General features: G+C 43.5%; 1 pseudogene; it reads right to left on the minus strand.

Moving 5' to 3' along the window:
- The window catches only part of LOC135195362 (ral GTPase-activating protein subunit beta-like), a 142,307-nt pseudogene that overhangs the window by 66,274 nt on the left and 51,525 nt on the right, over positions 1 to 24,508 (minus strand).

The raw sequence follows: 24,508 nt of genomic DNA on the forward strand, positions 1-24,508 counted from the left end.
CACTTGCTGGAGCTTCGAGCTTGGAAGAGTCTCTAGGCTGTCTGGCGATGTCCACATCGGACACTCTTATATCTGTCCGATTTGTTCGCCTCTGGCGCATTTGCGCCAGGTTGGAGGCCCGCTCCTTCTCAGTATCCGACCATGACAGAGTTCCTTGGAACTGTCCGCCTCTGGCGTTTTTCGCCTGTACTGGCATTTGGCGCTTGGCTGGCGCTACATTGTCCGAGAGTCCTGAACAACCACATAGTTTATCAGGAGACTGGAGAAGGGTGGAAGAAATTCTTCCCCTTTGAGCTTTTGGCCCCTGGCAAGGGGAGGTGATTTTAGTCAGCTACACCCAGTAGACGACAGGATATCTAACAATACGAGAGAGAAGTCTTCCTCCGAGGAGGATCCTTCGTGAACACTTCTTTTGCTAACGAGATCTCTTCTTACATGTGATGAGGTTCCTCGTTTGCAGAATCTTCCCTATCCTTGCCCGAAGGAAGGGAAGGAGTCTGGAAGTCGAAGGAGACTCTGAGCTGAAATTGGGCGGAACCCTGATTTCTAGCTCTTATTGTATCCTTCTGATACCTTCTGGGAAGCATTTTGAGCCCTCATCGCACCCCGAAGACTCTGTAGGCAAACGTTTAAACCATCTCTTCTTCTGTAGATGAAAATGTAAGTACCCTGCCTGGGCAACGAAACTTCTATCTGAAAAGTGTTGCGTCAGGAAATAGAGGGATTTATTTCTTTTGCCATACATACTATGCTGGCAAGAACTCATTGCCGAGTCTCCATTGAATCTGATGCGAGATTCCAATGCACAAAAGATTCACTTGTCTTCTTGGTCGTTTAGGGCTAAGAGAAAACAAAGAATTCCTTCATAAACTTCCTCAAAGAAGTTTGATGAGGAGCAGTTCCATTTTGTCGGAACACGGAATCTGTGGCCACAAAAAAAAAATCCCATTCGAAGTACATGATATCCTACTCTTGTGTATTGCGGGTATCGTATAAGATCCCGAAGATCTTAATCCTCTGTTATCTCTAATTCCCCTGTAGAGACAGAGTAGGCCTTTTACTGCGTTCTTTGATAGCAGATATATACATAGGTGATTCTTCCCTCTGAAAGTGAAGAAAAAAACCTCGCTATGTGGTTCACAGAGGTATCGGAAGAGGACAGTTTCCTCATTCCATCTAGCACGATCTGCAGCAATTCTTATGTCTTAGCCATGACTATTGTCATTTACCTTGAAAAACCTCTCATTCAGTCCACTTCTGGTCAGTCTGCACGCGGACTGACTCAGAGTGGAGAGGTTTTATAGGTCATTTATAATAGATTCTGATAGAATATCAGATACTATTGGAAAAGCCCTTACGAAACATGCTGTGAGAAGAACGTGACTTCTGTGAATCCAAACCTCTCTAAGGGCCAAATGAGGCATACATCCTCTCTTCTTTGACGCCCAATTATCTTAATATCTGTTAAGAATTATATAACTAGGGGAAAAAAAGGCTAAAGTTTATTCCCCTTCTTTAAATTTAAAGATGTCTTATATTGCTACCTCTCTTGGTTCGAGAAAAAGAAGCAGTCTAAAGGAAGCCTGTTCGTCTTCTACCTTACAAAGAGATCTATGAAGAAGACTTTCCGCAGGTTCTCACAACTCTTTTCAATAAATGTTAGACATACGGTTAACAGTTATTATCTTCGATCGAGAAGGTTCTCACGGACATGCAAATCTTGCATCGAACCTCTTAAGGATCGTTACGTTCCGTGTCTGTTCCAAATAGGTTCTCTTTTGTTAACGCGAAGGGCAGGGGGAAAAAAGAGATTCTCGATGCTCTTTGCGATATGAGAGAGTCGTGGAATTGGCCTAAGTGATTAAAATAAATCATTTCATCATTCCTTGTAAGCGACCCCTTTTCGATTAAATGGGTAACGAAAATCAGGAACGAATCTTGCCGTTAACCGAGACCTGCTGGTCCGAGAGGCTACTGGACTCTTAGGTTAATAACTCGCTTTAAAACGAGAAAATATCTTGGATGGTGCTTCTGGCGCGGCAGGTGCTTACTGGCGCGGCAGGCGCTTCTGGCGGCGCAATTTGCGCCAAGCTGGCGCTTCCTTCCTAGTTCTTTTTAGGTTATGTGCCATAACATCTATGCCTTTATGGTACCCGACATCCTTCACATGTTAATTCCGTTCTTAGTGGGAAAAAACTTTTATTTTTATTACGTAGTATAGTCCATTCAGGGAAACAACTTCTGCCACTAAGAGAATGTTTCCCATCCGACTCCCCCACACAAACTTCTCTTGAGCAATATCCGAATTTAAAAAGGTTGTGTGCATTTCTCGAAAGGATGAGAGAATTATATATATCGCGCGCTGCCGTATTAGAATCCTTTATAATACTGTCACATTGTGGTAAAAACAGCATTAATCTAGGAAACCATTTGTAAGGATACTAGGGAATTCTGTAGTTAACCTCGGTATGTGCCATAAGGACTTGACCATACCGTAGTCATTAAAGTGAATTCTCTACTACATTCATCTTCTCACTAAGCATGTACTCTAATAAAAGCCATGCTTTCGTAAGCATGAGAGCATTATACAATATAGAGTTCCGCTGCGTTAGAAATCCTTTAAAAAATGTTACCTACGGTAAAACAGCATTGAAATGTTGTAAAATACTTTCTTATTGAAAGCTCTTAGCAAAAAGGCAGACAATATTTTATTTATGTTTGCTTAACTATCCCCTCAATCCGAGGCTAAAACCACGATTGTAGGGGGAGAGACACGGTTATTCATTCCATCCCGCAGGAGAGAGACATGTTACCGACCACTCATGACCGACACTACATGATACTGCGTTGGTGTCTAAGCGATAGCAGTCTCGTTAGCCGACTGGCCTTACTCTTCCAGAGTTGCCAGCTACTCCATTTAATAAAGGAATCTTATAAATTATTATCGAACTTCAGGAAGTTCTTATAATGCATATCTAAGCGAAACAAGACTTCGATAAATCTAGAAGCTAAGTAGGTGTTGTCTTAACAATCCCTTTAAGTGTAGTCCTTTATAGGAAATTCCTGGAAGGATACTGGTAATTGAGTTGCTCAGCAAAGAAGTAACTACGGTATGTGCTTATGATTTGCCGTATCGTATTCTCATACAGCAGATACTCTACTACCTTCTTTCCCTGCCGAGCAGATAGAGAAAGGATATTCTGGCGCCTGGATCCTTGCACCTAGCGCCTGGAATGTTCCGCGCGCCTGGAATGTTCGCACGCTAGAAAGGAGACTCGCTCCTGGAACGTTCTGCTTGCGTGGAAGGTCCCGTGCGCCCTGACAGTTCCGAGCGCCTACTAGACCCCTTTTAGAAAGAGCCTCTTGCCCGGAAACGTCAATGGAAGGATCGTTCTGATTGCCACACTACTATAAGGCTCCTTGCTCTAGCCGTCTGTTTTTCTGGCGCAATTGCGCCAGGCTAGCGCTTCCTCCTCTTTGAAGGCGCCTTGCGCCAAGAAAAATTTTCTAGAACGCGGCTCGCGTTTGGTTTGTAGGAACGCGGCTCGCGCTAGTCTGTTAGCTGGAACGCGCCTCGCTGCTGGCTATAGGAACGTAGCTCACGCTAGCTTGCTGGAACGCGGCTGGCTCTTGCTCAGTGTTCTCTTAGTTTTCAGAGAACGCGCTAGATCATCGAAAACTCCAAACATACATTCTTCGTCTTTTCGGATGTAAGATGAAGAGACGCACTTTTTAAAGGATGCCTTATCAATGGCTATCCGTTGGCAGTCTGGGACGTTCTACAGAACCTGCCGAGGGGACGCCTGATCGGTGGGGGTTCTCCCTAACCTTCCTGCGGCTGTCGACTTTCCTCCTCCACTGGGTCTGGGAATTTGGAAGAGGTCTAGGCCTGGAAGCGCTACAGAGCCAATCAGACGCACCCTCCCCTGCACTGGGAACACTATATTCACTTCTTACCTTTTTAGAGCTCGCCTTTTGAGCTCATCCATTTATCTTCAAATTTGCACATATGAATTTGTAGATTCTGTGGAGTAAGAAGGTGATGAGGATGCAACAACTACTAGAATTGTCAATACTCTAACTGCTCGTTAGTACGAGAGCTCTTAAAGCTTCTAAAGGAAGCGTATCTAGTTATATGCTTTCTGACTTCCTAAAGTAGGAACGTTGAGATCTTATATTTCCTCATCAAGTTCTAACACTTATACAACGTATTAGTGAAAAAAAAAATCAATATTTCCCTTATTGCAAAAATATAAGTGTCTACCGAAAAATTCGGTAGTTTCACGTAATATATTCTTCGAAATTTTGAAGCCAAATTCATTAAAAAGTTAATAAAAGCGTATGCCAAACCAAAGACCCAGTACTTCCCTGCAAAAGACAGCCCAGAAGGTCGATGGCGATGAAAAAACGAAAATCAAGTCAGGAGGTAGCAACAACGTATGTTGACACTACCGCGACAGAGAAAATCTGGTTCTAGAACGGTAATCGTTCCTATTCCTGCCACCCAGCGGCAGGGCGGTAGATCACCTGACCTACTGCAGCCGTGTGCCGCGAAATTCGAATTTCTGTCGGGGACGACGGAGTCTATAGCTAAGTATATATCTGCTGGGTAAGTTCCATGTACAAAAATAATAATTACTTCCTTGCTGGCTAGCATCACTGTGTTTGTGCCTTTTTGGATTCAGGGTTCCAGGTAGTACTATGATCCTCAATTCTTGGATATCTAGCTTGTTGACAAAATTTTCTATAGACCTAGTCTTTGCTATTAATTTTTGCTGTTTTCATTATTTAAGCACATTTCTCTTTAATAACATAAGCATTTGCATGCACTATATCCTATCTTCTTTTTTCACTCATGTTTAACAATACAGAGAATTATAGGAAATCACCAACTTTTCAGTTGAAAATTTCATCTAAGACCGTAGCTCTACCCAACTGGATAGTACTTCACTGAGAACAAACATGAATGGTAGGTTAGTGTTGCTGGGAAACTCTGGTTCTTTTACATTTGTACATATAAATTTCTTAGTTTTATGGTATAGAATACATTATTTTACCAAGATTTTTTCTTCTTGTTTCATGGTGATAACAACCCACTTGAGAGCTCATCAACCACTGTGATAATGAACTACTGAGTGATTAATATCCAATGTGATAATGAGCAATTACTTGCCTCTAAGTACTAGTGAGTACAGTAATATACCCTGTTTTCATCCCTGACAATCATGTATGAACTTGGCATTGCAGACGCCTTTGTTTCATATCTTTGCCAGCTTGTAAGCTTGCATTATAACCTTAACTACGGAAACAGGAAACCTATCTGTCCAGAACCCAAGATTCAAAAGAGTGCAATTATGTTCTTGGTAGATATCCAACCGACAGATTATCTTTTCCTTTTTACAGTGGAATGAAGTGTTGTTTTTTAAAATAATATCCTTTTTGTAATCACTTTTTTATAATCACTTCCTTCACTTCATTTTCTTTTTTCTAAAACCCTTCCATCCATTTTTCTCCTCTAAATAATACCAAGTATTCTTGTTACTGCAACGCAAGTCAAAATACAAATGCTTTAATGGGAAAATAATGGGAAGAAAATGGCAAAACTACAAAAATACGGTTAAAATTCCTGTAAAAGCAATACATGGTCCTCATCGAAAAAATCTTTCCCCCTAAGTATTATTACATAACTCAAATAACAACCATGCAGACATGCATAAACAACGTACTCTTTACAAGAAACTTTTAAGAAGCTAAAAAGGAGGGGTCTGTGAACAGGAAATAAATTTCGCAACAATTAGCCAAACTGATGTTATTTCTTGACTCTGGGATGCCCTTACATGACTACTTTTCTTTTAATTGTTGAAGACCATTTTCTACAAAAAGCATATAGAATAATAGCCAGAAATTCTGACAAGTGTTGTATGCTTAACAACATAACACTTGCTTAAAACAAAGAAAGCATTAATGAACTCCAAAATTCCATTGGCCAAATTTTATACATAGCACAGCGTACAATCTCTACCCTGTGGTGTACCTCATACAGTACACTGCAGGGAGAACTAAAGGTTCTTTGCAGTATCTTTTTGGCTCTAAGTTGTATAACTTTTTGTCTTTCACATCCATCAGTGGTCTTTGGTCTCCTCTTAACTTGAAGTCCAACTTCCTTAACTTTGCTTTGCTTTAATTTCCCAGACTAATTCAGAGCAATCTTAAGGCTGTATCAATAAAAAGGTCTATCAAAACATTAAATTTTAACGCTAAAATTACATGAGTATGGATTATGGAAAATAAGCTTTTCATGTGTATTTACAGTATGTACTGAGTGGATCATTGCACAGGGTTGTAAATATTCACCGTCAACTTCCTGTGGAAGGTGCAGACAATTTTAAGAATTTTTTCATACCATGTGCATTTGCATTTCTTCCACTTTTCATCAATGTGTTTTTTCTTATTGGCCAACCTTCAAGTTTTCCTAGTCTCAGGGTGTTCTTAATATATAATTTAGCCTAAGGGTTAAATGGGCGGTGAAAAGGCAGTGAAGCAAAGTTGGAGAACTAAGTGTGACGACACCAAATGCAACAGATGAATGGCAAAAGGCAAAAACTTGGCCAACTGCAACACTTTCAGAATTCCAACTTTTTTATTCTTGAGTTTTTGTGGTCATCTAAACCTATCCCTATAAGTTAGAAGTACATAACAAATCAACAAAATCCAGATCATAAAAACTGGATAAAAAGAAAATGATGAAGCTATAAAGATTAATCTCACAACAGGAGTTTTATAAAGTGCCAAACCCCTGCCCACCACCTTCATGAACTGAGACCTCTACAGCCTCCATTGACAGCATTATGACCCAGAACATATTAAACAAAACTAAACATATGGATCTTATTAAGATTTTCATAAACACTAAATTACCCAAAACTTTTCAAGATAATAATTTCTAAATAATCTTACAATGTTCTGTCAAAGGGTTTTCTTTAAATAAAAAGGCTAAGTGACTATAAGTGAGACTGAAGAATTTCCAATATGTATTTGGGGGAACACTTAATGACCCTATCAGCTAGGGATGGAATACGTCCCTTTTCCTTTAACATGGAAAAGTGATTCTAAGGACTTTTTTTACCTAAAAGAATTCCACTGAAACTATAAACATGCTATTGTTATACAAAGACCATTCTGGTTTTCTAATGATACTCTTAACTAATAAAACTTACCACCATCATTCAAGAGTTTTGAAAGCAATTTCTATGTTAGTTATCAGCCAGAAAAAATCTCAGCTCAAGTAAATCATTTCACAGATAATTTTCCAATGATTATTCTGCTTACAAAGTTAGAAATGAAAAGGCACTGCCCAAATATAAATAAGAGCAGTCACAATGAGTAAAAATTGTTTAGTTCCATAAATCAAATTATCATCCATCAATTTAATCCTAACTATGAATTTCAAGTCACACTAAGGAGCTAAGACTAGTGTTAGTAAACTATAAAAGCTAAGTTATGTCAACATTTTTTACCGGATCTTCAAAACTGGGAGGACATCAGTGTCTGTAGCACTCAGCAATGTGGCTGTAAAAAGATGTGTATAATTCTTGCATTCAGATGAATGAAATGTTATGATACAACTTAGAATAATAAGACCAGAAAATGATACACAAAAATCAACATATAAGCCAAAAAAATTGAACAAAAATCATTCAGCAAACAAAACAAAACAAAATTCCCTTGCACCAAACAACATTAATACTATGCCAATTTAACTTCAGTACTGTAATGCAGAAAATAACATGGAGTAAAAGGACATGTCCCGCCCCCCACCCCAAGAATGTATATGTAAATATACTGCATGAAGAATTAGGGTCAAATATATACAAACTCTTATTTTCTATTTCCCAAACTTTTACCTTTCAAATTAAAAATTATTTGTTGAAACAAACATGCTGTAATGTAAAATAAATTATTTGATGTGCAAAAAATAGTTAATACTGTCTTCATAAACTGCACAATACTGTTCAAGCTACTGCAGCTGCATAATAAAATAAATGAATGAATCTGGGATGGTCTTCATGATTCAACATAATAAACAAAAGTCAGTTATACTTAATGACAAATACGTACTTCCAATCACATAAGAATAACGAATCTGCTGAGAGAAAAATGACATTTTATAATAATATAAAGTTTCACTTATACTTACCCACGGTTGGTTACATATAGCTGTCGTCTCCTGACGTCACGGCAGAATTTGAATTCGCGGTAGCGCTAATGGTTTGACAGGTGATCCTCTACTCCCGCCCTCTAACCGGGTACCGGGAAACCATTCCAACAATAAATCAGAAGTTTCATGCCTACCTGTCCATATGAGGGTAGGAGGGCGGGCTTCGTTATGTCACCACCGGGTAAGTATAAGTGAAACTTTATATTATTATAAAATGTCATTTTCACTTATATACTTACCCGGTGGGTTACATATAGCTGATTGACACATTTAGGTGGTGGGACAATGGCAGCTAAAATAACTGTTGGAATTATCCGAAGATATAGGTTCCTTACCTTTAAAGACCGCGACTCAGTGGTTACTGCCTCTGTAGTCTGCTGGCCTTTATTGTACCGACAGGATATATGGATCCGTGCGTCGGACACAATAATAAGTACTTGCCGTTGAGACGTGACCGTAACGGACAAGGACTATAATGCCCCTGCTCAGGGCGCAGTACAAATCACCACAAAATACAATGAAAAACGAGGGATCACCACAACCGTTTAAGAAATACACCAGACATTAAAAGACTGAAAAGATACTCAAAAAACTCCCTGTATCTTCAGACAACCTTAAAAATACAAAAAACATAATCAAGGAGAAAAGTTAGTGAGGATGGGATACATCCTTCTCTCCCTCACCCAATACCGTGTCAGTCACATGAATGGCCCCAATGTACTGCAATTTTCATATGTGGTTTGCAAATCTGGTTAGATAATGAGATGCGAAGACAGAATTGCTTCTCCAATATGTAGATTTAATAATGTCTTTCAAAGACAGATTACGTCTAAAGGCCATAGACGTAGACACTGCTCTAATTTCATGAGCTTGACTTTAAACACTTTGATATCTGAGTCCTGACATTGTCCGTGTGCCTCAGAAATCAAATTCCTTAAAAAGAAGGAGATGCGCATTTTTAGAAAGAGGACGAGAAGGATCTTTCACTGAACACACAGGTTATCACTCTTACCTCTTATACCTTTGGTCCTTTGACATAATGTCTAAGTGCTCTCACTGGACAGAGAAGACATTCAGGCTCATTAGGCCCCACTAACTCCGAAATGTTCTTTATAGAGAAAGAACGAGGCCAAGGACGTGAGGGATTTTCATTCTTAGCCAAAACCCCAGCATTGATGAGCAAATGGCATTGCCCTTAGCGAATCCAAACTCTCTTATCAATAGCATGCAGCTCATGATTCTTCTAGTGATGCTAAAGCACAAAGAAAAAGGGTCTTCCTGTCAGATCTCTAAAAGAACTAGAGGAGATCGGTTCGAATCTATTGACATCAGCCATTTAAGAACTACATCCAGGTTCCAAGCTACTGTTCTTGACTCCTTTGTCTTGGTCGTATCAAAGGAACGAATCAGGTCTGAGAGGTCTTGATTATTAGAAATGTCTAATCCTCGATGTCTGAACACAGAAGACAACATAGCTCTATAACCCCTAATCGTCTGGGTAGAAAGCTTCTTCTTCTCACGAAGAAAAAGAAGGAAGTTAGCTAACTGAGCTATAGAGGTCTTAGAAGACGAATTCCTTCTTCTTTGCACCAAGCTCTGAATTGGACCCACTTAGCTTGGTACACTCGATCAGAGGATCTCTTCTGGTGTCTAGCAATAGCCCTTGAAGCTCTCTTTGAAAATCCTCCTCTTTCTGAGGAGATGCTCGACAGTCTGAAGGCGACTAGTCGAAGAGCGGACAAGTTGTGATGGAACCTCAGAAAGTGGGGCTGAGTAGATCCTTCCTTAACGGTAACTCTCTCGGAAAGTCCGTCAACAGCAGTAGTAGATCCGGAAACCATTCCCTGGCCGGCAAAAGGGGGCTATCAGAGTCATCCTGACGTTCTGATGACCTCTGAACTTTGGCCAGAACTAATCTTAGCATTTTGAAAGGTGGAAAGGCATACAGATCCAGATTTGACCAGTCCAGAAGCATGGCATCCACGTAAACGCCTCCTCGTCTGGAACTGGGGAGCAATACAGTGGTAGACGAGCTGTCTTGTTTGTGGCGAAGAGATCCACTTGAGGACATCCCCAAATCCCTCAAAGCTTCTTGCATATTTGAGGATGTAACGTCCACTCTGTGGAGAGGACTTGTCCTCTCCTGCTGAGAATGTCTGCCTTTACATTCTTCGAGCCTTGAATAAATCTTGTGCTCAAGACAACCTTGTTCTCTTTCGCCCAAATGAGTAGGTCTCTCGCCGCCTCGCACAGAGAGAACGAGTGTGTCCCTGTTTTTTTTATGTAAGAGAGAGCCGTCGGTGTTGTCTGCTTGAACCAGCACTACTTTCCCTCTTACCTCTGTCTTGAAGTGCATTAGAGCCAAATGAATCGCCTTCAACTCTTTAGATTTATGTGCCAGCTTTTCTGATGAATCTGCCAAAGACCGACACTTCCTTTCTCCCCAGAGTAGCTCCCCACCTTTGTCCGATGCGTCTGACAAAAGCGTAAGGTTGGGGCTCAACTGGCTTAGAGACAAGCCTTCCTCTAGCCTTCCTTCTGATTTCCACCAAAGTAGGTCCTGTTTGATTCCTTCCGAGATGGGGAACACGAAGGAGTCTGGGAACTTCTTCCTTTGCCACTTCTGCTTCAAGTAAAAGTGAAGTGGTCTCATGATGAGCCTGCCCAGACTTACAAATTGCTCTATTGAAGCCAGGTTCCTAAAAGGCTCATCCACTGATTCGCCGAGCAAGTTTGTTTCTGACGAGAAATTCGTCTATTTGTTCAGGCAAGAGTCGATCCTTTGGCGAGAACGGAAAAAGCCTGAAAAAGAACTGAATTCAGTCTCACTCCTAAATAAACTATCTCGAGAAGGAGTGAGACATGACTTTTCTTTGTTTACTAACAAACTAGGCTTTCCGTCATCCTTAAAGTCTTGTAGGTCCTCCACACACTTCTGTCTGGACCTTGCCCTGAGAAGCCAATCGTCTAGATACATGGATATTCGTATCCCGTCTAGATGAAGCACTTTGCTACTGACGACAGAACTCTGGTGAACACTTGTGGAGCTGTCGACAGGCCGAAGCAGAGGGCCCTGACTGATAAATGCGGCCCTGGAACACGAATCTCAGGAATCTTCTCGATTCCGAATGAATCGGAATATGAAAATAAGCGTCCCGAAGGGCTATGGAAAACCATCCAATCTCCAGGATGAAGAGCTGCTAATACCGATTGGGGTCGTTTCCATAGAAAACTTCGTCTTCAGAACAAAGACGTTCAGGGCACTGACGTCCAAACACCGGTCTCCAACCCCCCGTGGCCTCTTTACCAGGAAAAGGCGATTGTAAAATCCTGGTTCCTGCGGAGAGTCCACTAACTCTATGGCCCTCTTTGCCAGTAAGGCGAGAACTTCTGATGGAGGGCAGCAAATTTTTCGGAGTTCTCCGAGTAGGCTGACAAATTCACAGGAAATTCTGTGAGAGGGGGGTGCTTGATGAAACGGAATGGTGTATCCTTCCTTCAGGACCTGACCGTCCAAGGATCCGCTCCGAGATGAAACCAGGTCTGCCAGAAAAGGTGTAATCTGGCCTCCTACTGCTGTGTGGAGGACTACGGGCCTACTTTTTGATGGAAGAGGGAGTGGTTTAGAAGAGGCTCTACCTCTCCCACGAAACCTGGAGAAGATCGAACGGGAGCTCTCCCTCGAAATGGTTTAGGAGCTTCCGTGGAGGGAGCACTCCGAGAAGCAGAAAGAACCGGAGCTATCTTCCTGGGCTTCTTCACTGACTGTGATAAAAGATCCTGGGTCGCTTTCTGTGTTAAGATTGACGATCTCGCTCACAATCTCTTGCTAGGAAAGGTAGGTGTTTTTTCTTGTCAAAGGAGAGAAGAGCAAGGCAGACTTCTGGTTCGATGAAACCCCTTTCGACAAAAAGGAGCACCAAAGCTGTCTCTTCTTCAACACTCCAGAGGCGAAAATGGCAGCGAGCTCCGAAGCTCCATCACAGATGCCTTTATCGATACAATCCAGTACCGAGGCAAAATCCTTCAACTGATCCTCCGAAAGTCCAAATGACTTGACTTTCCTGGCCAGCGAAGCAATGGCCCAATCCAGGAAGCTAACAACTTCGAAAACACGGAAAACACTCTTGCAAGATGCTCCAGTCCATTTGTTGAAAAGAAAATCTTAGCAGTATTAAGGGCTGCTCTGCGGGAAGAGTCCACGAGACTAGAAAAGTCTCCCTGAGCGGAGGCAGTCACACCCAAGGAAAAAACTTCTCCAGTGTCATACCAGACAAGGCTCCTTGACGAAAGTCTCGAAGGGGGAAGACAAAAAAACATTTTTCCCCTGTTCCCTCTTCTCCAAAAGCCAAGCGTTAACTTTCTTGATAGCTTTCTTAGCCGAAATCGAGAGGACGAGACACGAGACGAGGAGTCAGGCTTACTGCCCTCCTCCACTGCGAACTAGGAGAAACTGGAACGGAAGGCGCAAAAGAATCTCCAAAGTTGTCAACGAAGGATCGTAAAAGGAGTTTATACCCCGACAAATGCTTGTCTTTTTCTGTAAGTCCTTCCTTTCTTCCTCCAAATCCGCCGAAGCTTCCTTCGACGAAACTGGCGAACATTCCATCGGTAGAGGAATCCTGTTCGGCGAAGTCACACCCTGACGCGTCCGAGGATGTGAGAAAGCAGGAGAAGATGTCTGAGCCTGTACTGAGACGTATCCTGGGCGGCTGAGCTGGCGGCTGCGTTGGCGCTGAGCTGGCGGCCGCGCTGGCGGCTGAGCTGGCGCTCGAGCGAGAGCTGACGTGGCGCCATAGACAGAGTCAGGAAAGGAGTCCGACCAGGCGCCTGAAGTGGCGTCTGAAGAGAGGAGTCACATGGAGAGTCTGAGCCTGAAGAGGCGACTGCAAAGGAGCCTGCGAAGAGGACTGCACAGTAGTCTGCGGAAGATGTAAGGCGGTCGGAGCGCATTCGGGACGAAAGAGACTTGCCAAAAAGCTCCAAGAGTACTGCCTAACTTGGCATTCATCTGTTCAACACCGAAGGTTGAGGATCCACCGACGTAGAAGGCGCGGGAGGTGTAGAAGGATGATCCACAAACACGTCTGGAGCCGCAGGAGTTATCGCTTGAGGAGGCTCTGGAGAAGGCTCCGAAGGAGTGTGCGTGTTCGGCTTCTCCACTTCTATGAGAGAAGGGGGGCGATAAATCGAAACCGAAACCGCCGGAGAAAAAGCTTCAGGCTCCTCCCAAAAACTACAAGAAGGTTCGGCAGCCGCCACCTTCTTGGGAACCGCAGCAGGCGAAACATCGCGCGACCTTTTTTTCAGCGGTCTAGAAGTCTTATTACGCCAACCTCTATAAGAGGAAACATCTGAACTAGAGTCACTTGACGAAAAAACACTTCCTCGCAAACACCTTTCCAATGGTGAGCGACAGCATCCTGGGTATACTGGTCTACAGGATTGCTTGAGGGGGCGGCTGCTCGGGGAGCAGGTCCCGCTCGCCTCCCTTAGGCGGTTTTCGGCATGCCTCCTCCCAGGATCTGGGGAGATTTGACAGGGGCCTAGACCTAGGAGAACGAACGGGCCGAACAACCACCTCCTCCACTACACTTGCACTAAGTAATTTATCACACTTAACTACCACTTCTTGCACTGTCTCACCCATTTCCTGCATAGTGGTGAGGAAAGAGACAAATTTCGAGTCCATATCGGCTCGTAATACTGACACGGGATCGGGAATCGGGAGATACAGATTCGAGTGCAGGAGCAACCACTACGGGGTTAATAGGAACAGGAATTAATAGAATTCAGAGGAATATCCTGGCTACTCACTAACTTAGAAGAAGATCTCTGTGAAGCCTTTCTGATTCTATCTTTTTCTAACTTTCTCATATACTTTCCCGAGTGCCTTCCACTCTTGAGATGTAGACTTACATTCTTCACGACGTATTCTCAAAAGAACATTCACGTCCCCTACAACTAACACAAGTAGACAATGAGGATCAAGTGAAGCTTTAAGGAAGTCTATCTTACAACCCACTACTACACACCCTATACTGAACAGAGCCGGTGTCAGACATCGTGAAAGAATCAAAATAATTCCTAAAAAGGACAACAATATCAAAACCAAAATAACTATAGCGCTAGCAAAAAGATCAGTAAGAACTCCAAGGTACATCACCAAAATAGAAAACCAAGATGATCAAATCCAAATTCCACCCAGCGAGGAACCGTGTTACCGGTTCCGACGGCAGGAAACTTCTGATTTATTGTTTGGAATGGTTCCCGGTACCCGGTAGAGGGCGGGAGTAGAGAGATCACCTTGTCAAACCATTAGCGCTACCGCGAATTTCAAATTCCTGCCGTGACGTCAGGAGACGACAGCTATATAACCAACCGGGTGGGGTAGTTATATAAGTGAAAATATAAATTCTATGTGACATGTAAGCAAAAAAAAATTAAGCAAATAAACTTTGTACTGATGTGATTTGTCCTTATACTGACATTAAAAACATGAAAAGGAATAAGTACTGAATGCTGGAAAAATAATCAAGGCAAACATTAAACAATTTTTACTTCCCAACACACGCATTGCAAAACACAAAAGACATTTACCATGACTTGCAGATGTGGTGCTAGAAAGGCCTGATCCAACAGGGCCAAGGCTGTCTCCAACAGGATGTCTCGCAGCTGTCATCCAGAAGGCTATTATAATCTCCATGCGAGCTAACTGTGTCAAGGCAGGCACCTAAGAATTCCAGTAAAGGGTTAAGCGGGAAAGCAAGCTTGGACAAGAGACAATATTCAAAACAACATTCATGGGGGGACCATGACAGAGATCTCTTTGAAATGCAAGGCTGTGAGTTCTACAGAAGTAACATTTAGCACAATTTTTATCTGCAAGAATTTAAAGAGAATATGAAGTAAAACTTTCAGTAAGAGAGAGAGAGAGAGAGAGAGAGAGAGAGGAGAGAGAGAGAGAGAGAGAAGAGAGAGAGAGAGAGAGAGAGAGAGAGAGAGAATACAAAACCAAACATGATAAATACTAATATACTTCAAAGGTCATAAAAATATTTGGACTTCAGTCTTGCACTTCAAGTTTAATGAAACAAAATCCAAGCAGAATATAATGTGCATGTTTTTTGGTGATTCCTGTAGCACAATTTATATTGTGAAGAGTGAAAAATATTCTTCTGAATATAAAGCCAAAATAAACAAAAGGAGGCAGTAGTTACGAGATTACCTAATGACTGAAAAATATGGATAAAAATCAAAGTTCTGTTTGCAAAATATTGCTTGAAAAACTAAAAAAAAATGCTAATTTAAAATCAACATTAAAATCCTACTAACTACTAATCTAGTCATAATGCATATGCATGAACTAACACAATATTATGAAATTAACAAACATATTCTCCTATAAGCACTACATTTAGAGTTCTGCTAAAAACACCCGGTTTTACAATAGTAATGTGTCTTTTTCTTTTAGTCCCATGAAATGTATTTTCAAGACCAATATGCAATTGGCTGTTCATAATATTTAAGATTGAGGATTTTTCAACTGACTTTTTTCCACTCTGTGCAACAAATCTGGTTTTGGAACCAATAAAACTGATTTCTCCCACCATTTGCAACAAGTATGGTTCTGAAACCAATTTTGTTGAGATAATACACATCCTGAAAAAAGGGATTTTGACGTAAGGAAAAATCTATTTCTGGGCGATTGGCTCGTGTCGCCAGCGAAATATCCTTTAATCTATTATTTCTAGGGTAAATGTACTAACACATACCAGAGAATAAATAAAATAAAGAAAAAAAGGTCAGTATAACTGACTCGCTCAACCCTCCAGGAGGGTGTCGGTATGACACCTAGGCGAGTGAGACCACTAACCACGAGCCAAATGCCAATAGAAATCTCCCACTACAAAAGCACTCCAAGAGGGAGCCGACCCACAGAGTGAGTCAGCTCGACTACTACTACTACTCCATCCCATGCTGCCGACTGCTGCGCCTCTGGTGGCCATCCTGAAGTTAGCAGACAATCTTGGGCGAAGGGATGGGTAGGGTGGGATTTCGCTGGCGACACGAGCCAATCGCCCAGAAATAGATTTGTCCTTACGTCAAAATCCCTTTTCTGGGCTCAGCTCGTGTCGCTGCGCGAAATCGTACCAGAAGAAATAGCACAAGATTGTAAACAAAAGTAATAAAATCAAAACAGAATAGGTCTCAAATAAAAGATAAAATAAATATAAAGTGATATAATTGCTAAAAGATACATATACACAGTGATATAAAATTAGGAATATGCTTAAATTACCCTTAATTACTAATAATGTTTTCTTAACAAAAGTGAATTTACATATATACAGGTAAAAATGGCTTACATGTATCAAAATGATATCTGTGTAAAGCATGTATCAAAAATATAATAGCAATTATATAATCAGATAACAAATTAATCAACAATGATAATATATAAAGGAAAGTATATGACTTAATATACAAAACCCGTAACCATTATAATACGATGTTATCCCCTAGCATAAAAATAAGGGGGTAACATCCATGAGATCAATGTTTATAATCATCTGTGAGTGTCCCTAGCAAAACAATAAGGGGCACCCACTACACCATCATAAAAGCAGCTAAGACACAAGGTGAATGCAAATGAACAAGGTAGGAATAGACGAACTGTTGGGTGAGGCAGGTAGAAAGGAGGACTGAATCTTCTACTACAGATTAGCTAGAGTCAGGGGAAACTATGTTACCCGCTGCTACTGCTGGTTTCATTTCAGAGCTTCCGAAGGACTTAAGGTAGTGACGTTTGAACACTGTCGGCGATTTCCATCCGGTATACTTTTTCAACTCATCGAAGTTTCATATGTTGAAAATAATTAATTGAGGTGGCTACTGCCCTGACATCATGTGCTTTCCGGGAAAGAGAAAATCAGGATTGGCTTGCTTAATAAAGTACAGGATTTTTGTGCCTGATGCCTTTAATGGATAAAGTTCCACCTTTTTCCTCTTAAAGAGGGTACCCGATGAAGATGAAGAGGTCCCTGGACAGAAAGGCTCGTAAGGTTGAAACTGGGCAAAGGGATACATCCTGTGAAGGGGGTAGTACCTTCCAAGGATCCCACCTCATCCAAAGGATCTTCATTCTTTGCTAAGAAGCTACGTTCCGGAGAAAGTAGGACTTCCCCTGTGGGAAGGAATTGAATATGATCCGGATCCCTGGATAAAGCCGACAGTTCTGAAATTCTTGCTCCTGAGCTAAGCTTAATAAAAATAGATTTTTCTTAAGAGCATTATAAACGAGCATGTGTCATTATCGGTTTTTTCTGAAGCCAGTTTTAGAACATCGTTTAAGAACGATGAACAAACTACGAAGGCCTTACAGAAGGCCTAAGTCGGAGCACATGCCTTATGGAATAGACGAGAAGTAGGAATCCGTCAAGTCTATGTTGAATCCAAATTGAAATATCTTTTTCAAGGTCTGACTTGTTTTGTCGTAATCGTGCTAGCTGCTAAACCTTTTTTCAAATAAGGATCTGAAAAAGGATATAGCTGAATTAACTGTCATGATTCTAATATCTGATTCTCTCAGGAAGATTGCTAACTTTTTGACAGCAAGCATCATACTGTCTCAAGTTGAATCCCTTTTATCGGATTCCAAGAAGAGAATATTCTGAGGGTCAATATTTCGCATCTCTTTTTGCCGCAAAACTTTCATGAAAATCCATAAAGTTAGGGTTTTGAGAATCCCTGAGGAAGCGAACACAGTCTTCGTTTGTACTGACTGGGAGAGCCTGGGATTGGGGATCCGAAGAGGACGAAGGCCCAGCTCCAGAATTAGAGGATACCAGTTGCTCTTCGGCCATCTGGGGCTACTAGAGCCCTTACCCTTAATTTCCACTTGACCTTGAATGTTTTCCTGAGATTTTGTTTAATACTTTTCATGAGAAGATTCACTGGAAGGAAGACATAAATCTTCTTCCAGTTGTTCAGTCTAGAGCCAGGGCGTCCGTGGCATAGGCCAGAGGGTCCAGGTTGGGGGCTACATAACACGGTAGTTTGTTTTTGGTTCGCTTGAGATGCGAAGAGGTCCACCTGTAGCCCTGGAACTCTTTGAGGATCCATTGGAACTAACAACTTTGTCCAGTGACCATTCCGACTCTAGGTGGGGCACTGATCGGGATAGGGCGTCTGCTATGACGTTTTCTCACTCCAGCTATGTGAGTGGAGGAAAAGATGCCAACTGAACTTGTCTGCCAGGGAGAAGATTGGCTACCATGACATGATTTAGATGACGTGACTTGGAGCCTCCTCTGTTTATAACAATGTACTACCACTGCGCGTCCAGGACTAGCTTTAATGTGGGAGTACTTTGGTTGGGCGCAACCTTTTTAGAGTCAAGAACACTGCCATTGCCTCCAGTAACGTTTAATATGGAACTGACGGAACTGAGGTGACCAAGTCCCTTGGACCTGTTTTGAACCTGGGAATACCCTCCCCAACCGCTTAAGGACGCGTTCTGTGGTGATGGTGATCCCTGGTGGAGGGAACTGAAGGGTACTGACACTGACAAATTCTTGACTTTCGCCCACGGCCGAAGTCGATTCTTTAGAATCAGAGGGACTGAGGATAGTCTGTCCCTGGACCTGACATTTGCCCGCGACGCCGCCAGATTCTGGTAAGGTCTTTCAGTTTGGCTTTCATTAAGACGTTTCGTTCACTGATGCAAACTGGAGAGAACCCAGGATCCTTTCCTGAGCTCTCCTTGACGCTAGTTTGTGACTTAGAAATTGCTTGACTGACTTCGCTATTTCTTTCCTTGTTTTGGCTGATGGGATCGACAGAGTGTGGGAGGATAAGATTCCATTGAATGCCCAGCCACTGAAAGTTTGACTCTGGAGTGAGTCTTGATTTGGTCCTGTTTATTTTGAAGCCTAGATATTCCAGGAACTGAATCACGTTTCAGTGTAGCTCTGTTGCATTCCTCGACTGTTGGAGCCCAGATCAACCAAGTCGTCGAGATACCGTACTACCATAATCCCTTGTTGTCCTGAGTTGTTGCACTACCACTTCCCGCTAGCTTCGTGAACACTCTGGGTTGCCACGTTTGAGTCCGAAGGGAACTACCTTGAAGGAGAATGTCTGGTCTCCTATCTTGAAACCCAGATACGGACGGAAGTGTCTTGCCATAGGGATATGATAGTAAGCGTCTGTAAGATCGATAGAGGTGGTGACGGCCCACCCCCACGGGGAAGTAAGGTCCGCACCTGTGAGATCGTGAGCATCTTGAACTTGTCGCAGCGGATGGCTAAGTTTAAGCGGGACAAGTCTAAGATTACCCTTCTTTTTTGTGAGCCTTTCTTTGGCACGCTGAACAAGCGACCTTGAAATTTTAATCTCTTGACTCTCGCTATAGCTCCTTTCTGAAGGAGGTCCCTCTGCGTACTCTGTCAATTCTTTGGAAGGAAGTTGACGGAAAGGGTCCTGGATGGAGGTGGGTTCGTCAACCAGCTAACCAACCCAGACCTTTTGACACTATGCTCTGAGCCCATTCGCTGAAGTTCCACCGGTGTCGAAAGTGAAACAGCCTCCCTCCTACCTGAAGTTCTTCATTGGTTCTGGTAACCGCCTCGGCCTCCTCTGAAGTGCTTTTCCCCTATTAAAGGGGCCTCCCGATCCTCTCCCACGAAAGGAAACGCTTACCTCTGCCTCCCTTACCCGAGTGGTCATACTTCTGTGAAGCTGACTCTCGAAGGCTTGATTGTAAGCTGGAGAGATGGCGTAAGAGGTGGGAGGGCTGAGGCTGAGGGGATATCACATAAATTGAGGCTGTGATTGACCTTTAAATAAGTGGAAGGTTTGGTTGGGCTGCCTGCACTAATGGTACCAGCTGGAACTTGCTGAGGAAAGCGTGGTTGCTTTTTTCTGGTAAGGATTGGAACGCCTGGGTTTCCTCTGTCCTTACCTTTAGGTGGTGTTAGGTCTTGCCTCCTCTTAGCCGTAAGGCCCCAACGGTCCTTAAGGCTCTGGTTCAACCTCGTAGCCTCTGACTGGACTTCCTTTACCATAGCTTCTGGGAAGAGATCTGCTCCCCAGATGTTAGACGAGAGTAACCTATTCGGCTCATGCCGAATGGTTGCCTCTTGTAGGACATGCTTCCTACAATTCGTTCTAGCAGTGGCAAACTCAAACATATCTGACTGTACCGTTTGAGTCATTGGGCTTTGGTCATGAGCTTAAAAATCGGTGTTCTGATCCATAGCCGGCATGGTTGCTACCTCGGACATAGCCATAGAGTTAATTGATCTGGCTAGTCGCGATTTCGCGTCAAATTCAGCCTGAATAAGGCTATCTGGAAGCCTGGGTAGCTTTTTCACCAAACTGCTCCATAGCACAGTCCGGTTTGAGTTTGCCAGCTGAGAAGGTGTTCGCAAGTCTTCCACAATTCTCCAACTGAGGGGAGTAACGGAGAAGTGGGATCTGCTTCCTTCAACTGAGGTATGGGTTCCCCCTTCTGGGCCGCTGGATGGTCGACCTCGCGATCTTGTCAGGAACGGGAAGCGGGGTACTTTCATCCATTGTGAAAATGGTAAAGGGACTCTTAAAAGGTTGTATCTTGGTATTAGAACAATCCATGTCCTCTAAACACCTGAGCCATTCTCTTTGAGCCTGGTCTCGTGAATAGAGGACTGTCCTCCTTTGGTACCCTATCGTCCCCGAACCATGGCTGAAGGTGTGAGCCTTGCGTAGCCTATGAACGGTAGGCTGGAGGTCTTCCGGGTAGAACTCGAAGTCCTCTATTCTTCGAGTTCCCAAATTCCGGTATAGAGATGAGACCGTCCTGGAAGGGGGCGTATGACGCTACTCTCCCATGGGTTTGTTCATAGAGAACGGTTAGGTAGCGAGTCCATAGGGAGGAAGCTGAGTTCCACTTGTATTGGAAAGTGGAGGAGAGGCTAGAGGAGCTTCTCTTAGCCCGGCTATAATGGAGTCTTGGGAAGTAATCCTATCCGACAAACGAGAGATCATTTGTTCCATGCTACTCTTTTAGGGACCAACCAGGTCGCCCACCTGTTGCAACAGGCCAGCATTGGAGTCCAAAGCCGGAGCTGCTGCGGAGGTGGAAGGGTGGCTCTGAATCGGAACCAAGGGTAGCGGAACTGTGACTCTGCCGGAGTGCGAGATCTCTCTCTGGAGGATTTACTCCTCGAGGACTTAGAGCCGGAGCTAGAAGCTTTAGACCTGTCTGCTCCGGGATTCCCCAGCCGGAGACTTACGGGAGGAGGATGAAGCTGAGGTCGTCTTCTTAGACTGACTATGACGTCTTAGTCAAGGTCATCACTGCTTTACTCTTGACCTTAGGTCTAACCGAAGCGTCAGGAGGAGAATATAATTCATCACCCGTAAAATTTGCCTTGGAAGGATGGAGAGGTTGCAGGAGTAGAAAGAAACAGTTTACGCCCAAGGGAGACCCTTGGTGTCCACCGTACCTACCTCGACCAACAGGTCGTCTACACCTACCATAGGTTCAATCAACATTAATATCTAGAGTCGCGACGTTCTGTGGAGATATCCCTGGTCTTGATCAGTTAATGAGGCAGCCAGCTGTTGTTGGATGAATGGCGATAGTCGGGGCGCCTCTACTGGGTTCGACGTATCCTGTCGCTTGCCGCCGGGGTGGAAATTGATTAATAACGCCAACCGTTTGTCTCCAGGATGTAGGGCATACCCTTGGCGGCGTTCTTCCCAAAACCGCCGACCCAGGCCCGCAGGGTAGCCAGTGCGGTATCCCTCACTGCCGGGCGCCTGGAAGAGATGGGCGTAGATTAGATTTAAGAATCACTTAAAACTAAAACTTAAAGTATAATCTTAAACTAGATGCCTTAAGAAAATTAAAATGAATGATAAAACTTAAGCACTAAAAAAGGAGCGGAGCAGCTACTGGAGATGGAATACTTACCCCGTCCAAAAGCTGGCTCACCAAGTCGTAACATATGGTACACGTCTCATGGTACCAGACCTGGATGTCCCCGTGCAAAGTCGCGCATGGAGCATGGACCGGCAAACTTCGTGTCCACATGGGTCCCTGAAGTGTGGCGGCGCATCCCGGATGCTCACAGTTGGTGGCCTGTAAGTGGGAAGACACATGAGTATCTTAAAGAGTAACACTTACAGACTAAAGGACAGAAGAACTCCGTTTGCATGCCGGAGCTCGGAAAAAATTTTGGGCATAACCCCTCCCTGCATCGCCTGAATAGGCCTATAATCCCGGAGAGATCCGGTAAGACATGTCAAGGGATGGGGGATGGTGGTTTAAGGTACTTAAGATAAACTTATAGTTAATCTAAACACTTAAACCTAAAACACCACGAACCGGACCAAGTCCAGTGCGTAGCGGAGTGGTAGTAACTCAGCAATACGGTAAGGTTAGCAGTTGACCCCCTGTATGTTCCGGTCCACTCTACTGGGTGGGCTAACATCTTTCCACTGGATACCAGGACTCCGGTCAGGAAAGGAGCCCTAGTAATGGTGGGAAAGGGCGAGAAGACATACAGGTTTCGAACTAGCACGGAGCGACCAGGTAGCAACGGAGAGGGGAAAGGCCAGTACCCTCCCCACTACGTACCACCCGGCCGGACCGAGAAGCCGAGGGGTCGAGTCCAGTCTGGGTCTGTCCCCGACTCCCTAGCCCCTCCGCCTGGGGGGAGAGAGGGGAGGCAGGCTCGGGTAGAATGAGCGAGCATGGGCAGACCGACCCACCCCCGCCCGACTCTATGGAAGAGCGGGAGGGGGGGAAGGGTGACTGGGCAGGCGTCTGGCTGCTCTCGTGATCACGTAGTGGACCACGAGGCGGTAAGACCAACATAAGACAACTAAGCCCTAGGACAAACCAACTGATCATAGAGATGCTATCGGGAAGCAACTGAACTGGAAAAGCGGTAGAATAGGCTCATGAGCCAGGGCCTAGGCTAAGCCAGACGCCTAACCTAACTATAACAATACATTAAATAAATAAAATGAAAGAAAGAAAACAATATAGCAGGAGAAAAAATCCAGGAGTTGTACGACTAACCCGAAAGCAAGTCTACCACTCAAAGCTAGTCGGTAGGCCGATACTAAGAGCCGGACTAGGGTCTGGGATAGAAGAAGCCTACATAAGGTAAAAGACCATGCATGCATGACAAACCTGAGTAGACAGAACCATAAGAAAAAGCGGATAACTCAATATAGAGCCGTAACGTAGAAAGGGGATGTTCTAGGTATGGGAGACCAAGAACGAACCCACCACGACGCAGAACCATGCTGCCATGCTTCCGACCCAGAGATCGTATACCTACCATAAAAAACGGCAAATACTGTCTCAGGGCCGGAAAAAACCAACTAACCATAAAATACTGAGTACTTAAAAAAAAAAAAAAACTTAGCTGCTGCGATAGCTTCACGCTCCATTATAGATAAATCCAACGAAAGGGCAAACAAAAAACACAGAGAAGAAAAATATCACGTGTGACTCGTGTGCGCTAACTGAAAAGGATGACCACCAGAGGCGCAGCAGTCGGCAGCATGGGATGGAAGTAGTAGTGTAACGAGCTGCTCACTCTGTGGTCGGCTCCCCTCTTGGAGGGTTTTGTAGTGGAGATTTCTATTGGCATTTGGCTCGTGGTAGTGGTCGCACTCACTCGCCTAGTGTTCATACCGACACCCTCCTGGAGGGTGAGCGAGTCAGTTATACTGACCTTTTTCTTTATTTTATTTATTCTCTGGTATGTGTTAGTACATTTACCCTAGAAATAATAGATTAAAGGATATTTCGCGCAGCGACACGAGCTGAGCCCAGAAATTGGTATGGACAATGCTATGACAAGATCTTTCACTTCATCTGTGACTTCATCCAATTATCTGAGGCCCATCCAGGTACCCACACACCTCATACACTGAAGAAGTTCCTATCGCATAGCTTCTTATCAAGAATTTGATATTCACCAAATAAGGCACAGGAACTATGAGTCTACAACAGCTAATGTATCAAACTTCACTTGACGATGAAACACTCCAAATTTGCATGAGATGTAAACCTACAAATTATTTACCTTATTCCTATTATTTTACCACTTATGGCCTTAACACAGTTCTTAGAAAGTGATTTAGGCAAAAACCAGTGATGAACCTATAATATCTTTTCTATCTTTCAAGCCTGCAAATTGAACATCAGCTCCTCTTAAACATCCTTAATTTCATTCAATGACCCTTGGACAGTCAAACAATCCTGGAGACAAGCACCCAGTTTCT

Source organism: Macrobrachium nipponense, chromosome 16, assembly GCF_015104395.2.
Source record: "Macrobrachium nipponense isolate FS-2020 chromosome 16, ASM1510439v2, whole genome shotgun sequence".
Taxonomy (NCBI): domain Eukaryota; kingdom Metazoa; phylum Arthropoda; class Malacostraca; order Decapoda; family Palaemonidae; genus Macrobrachium; species Macrobrachium nipponense.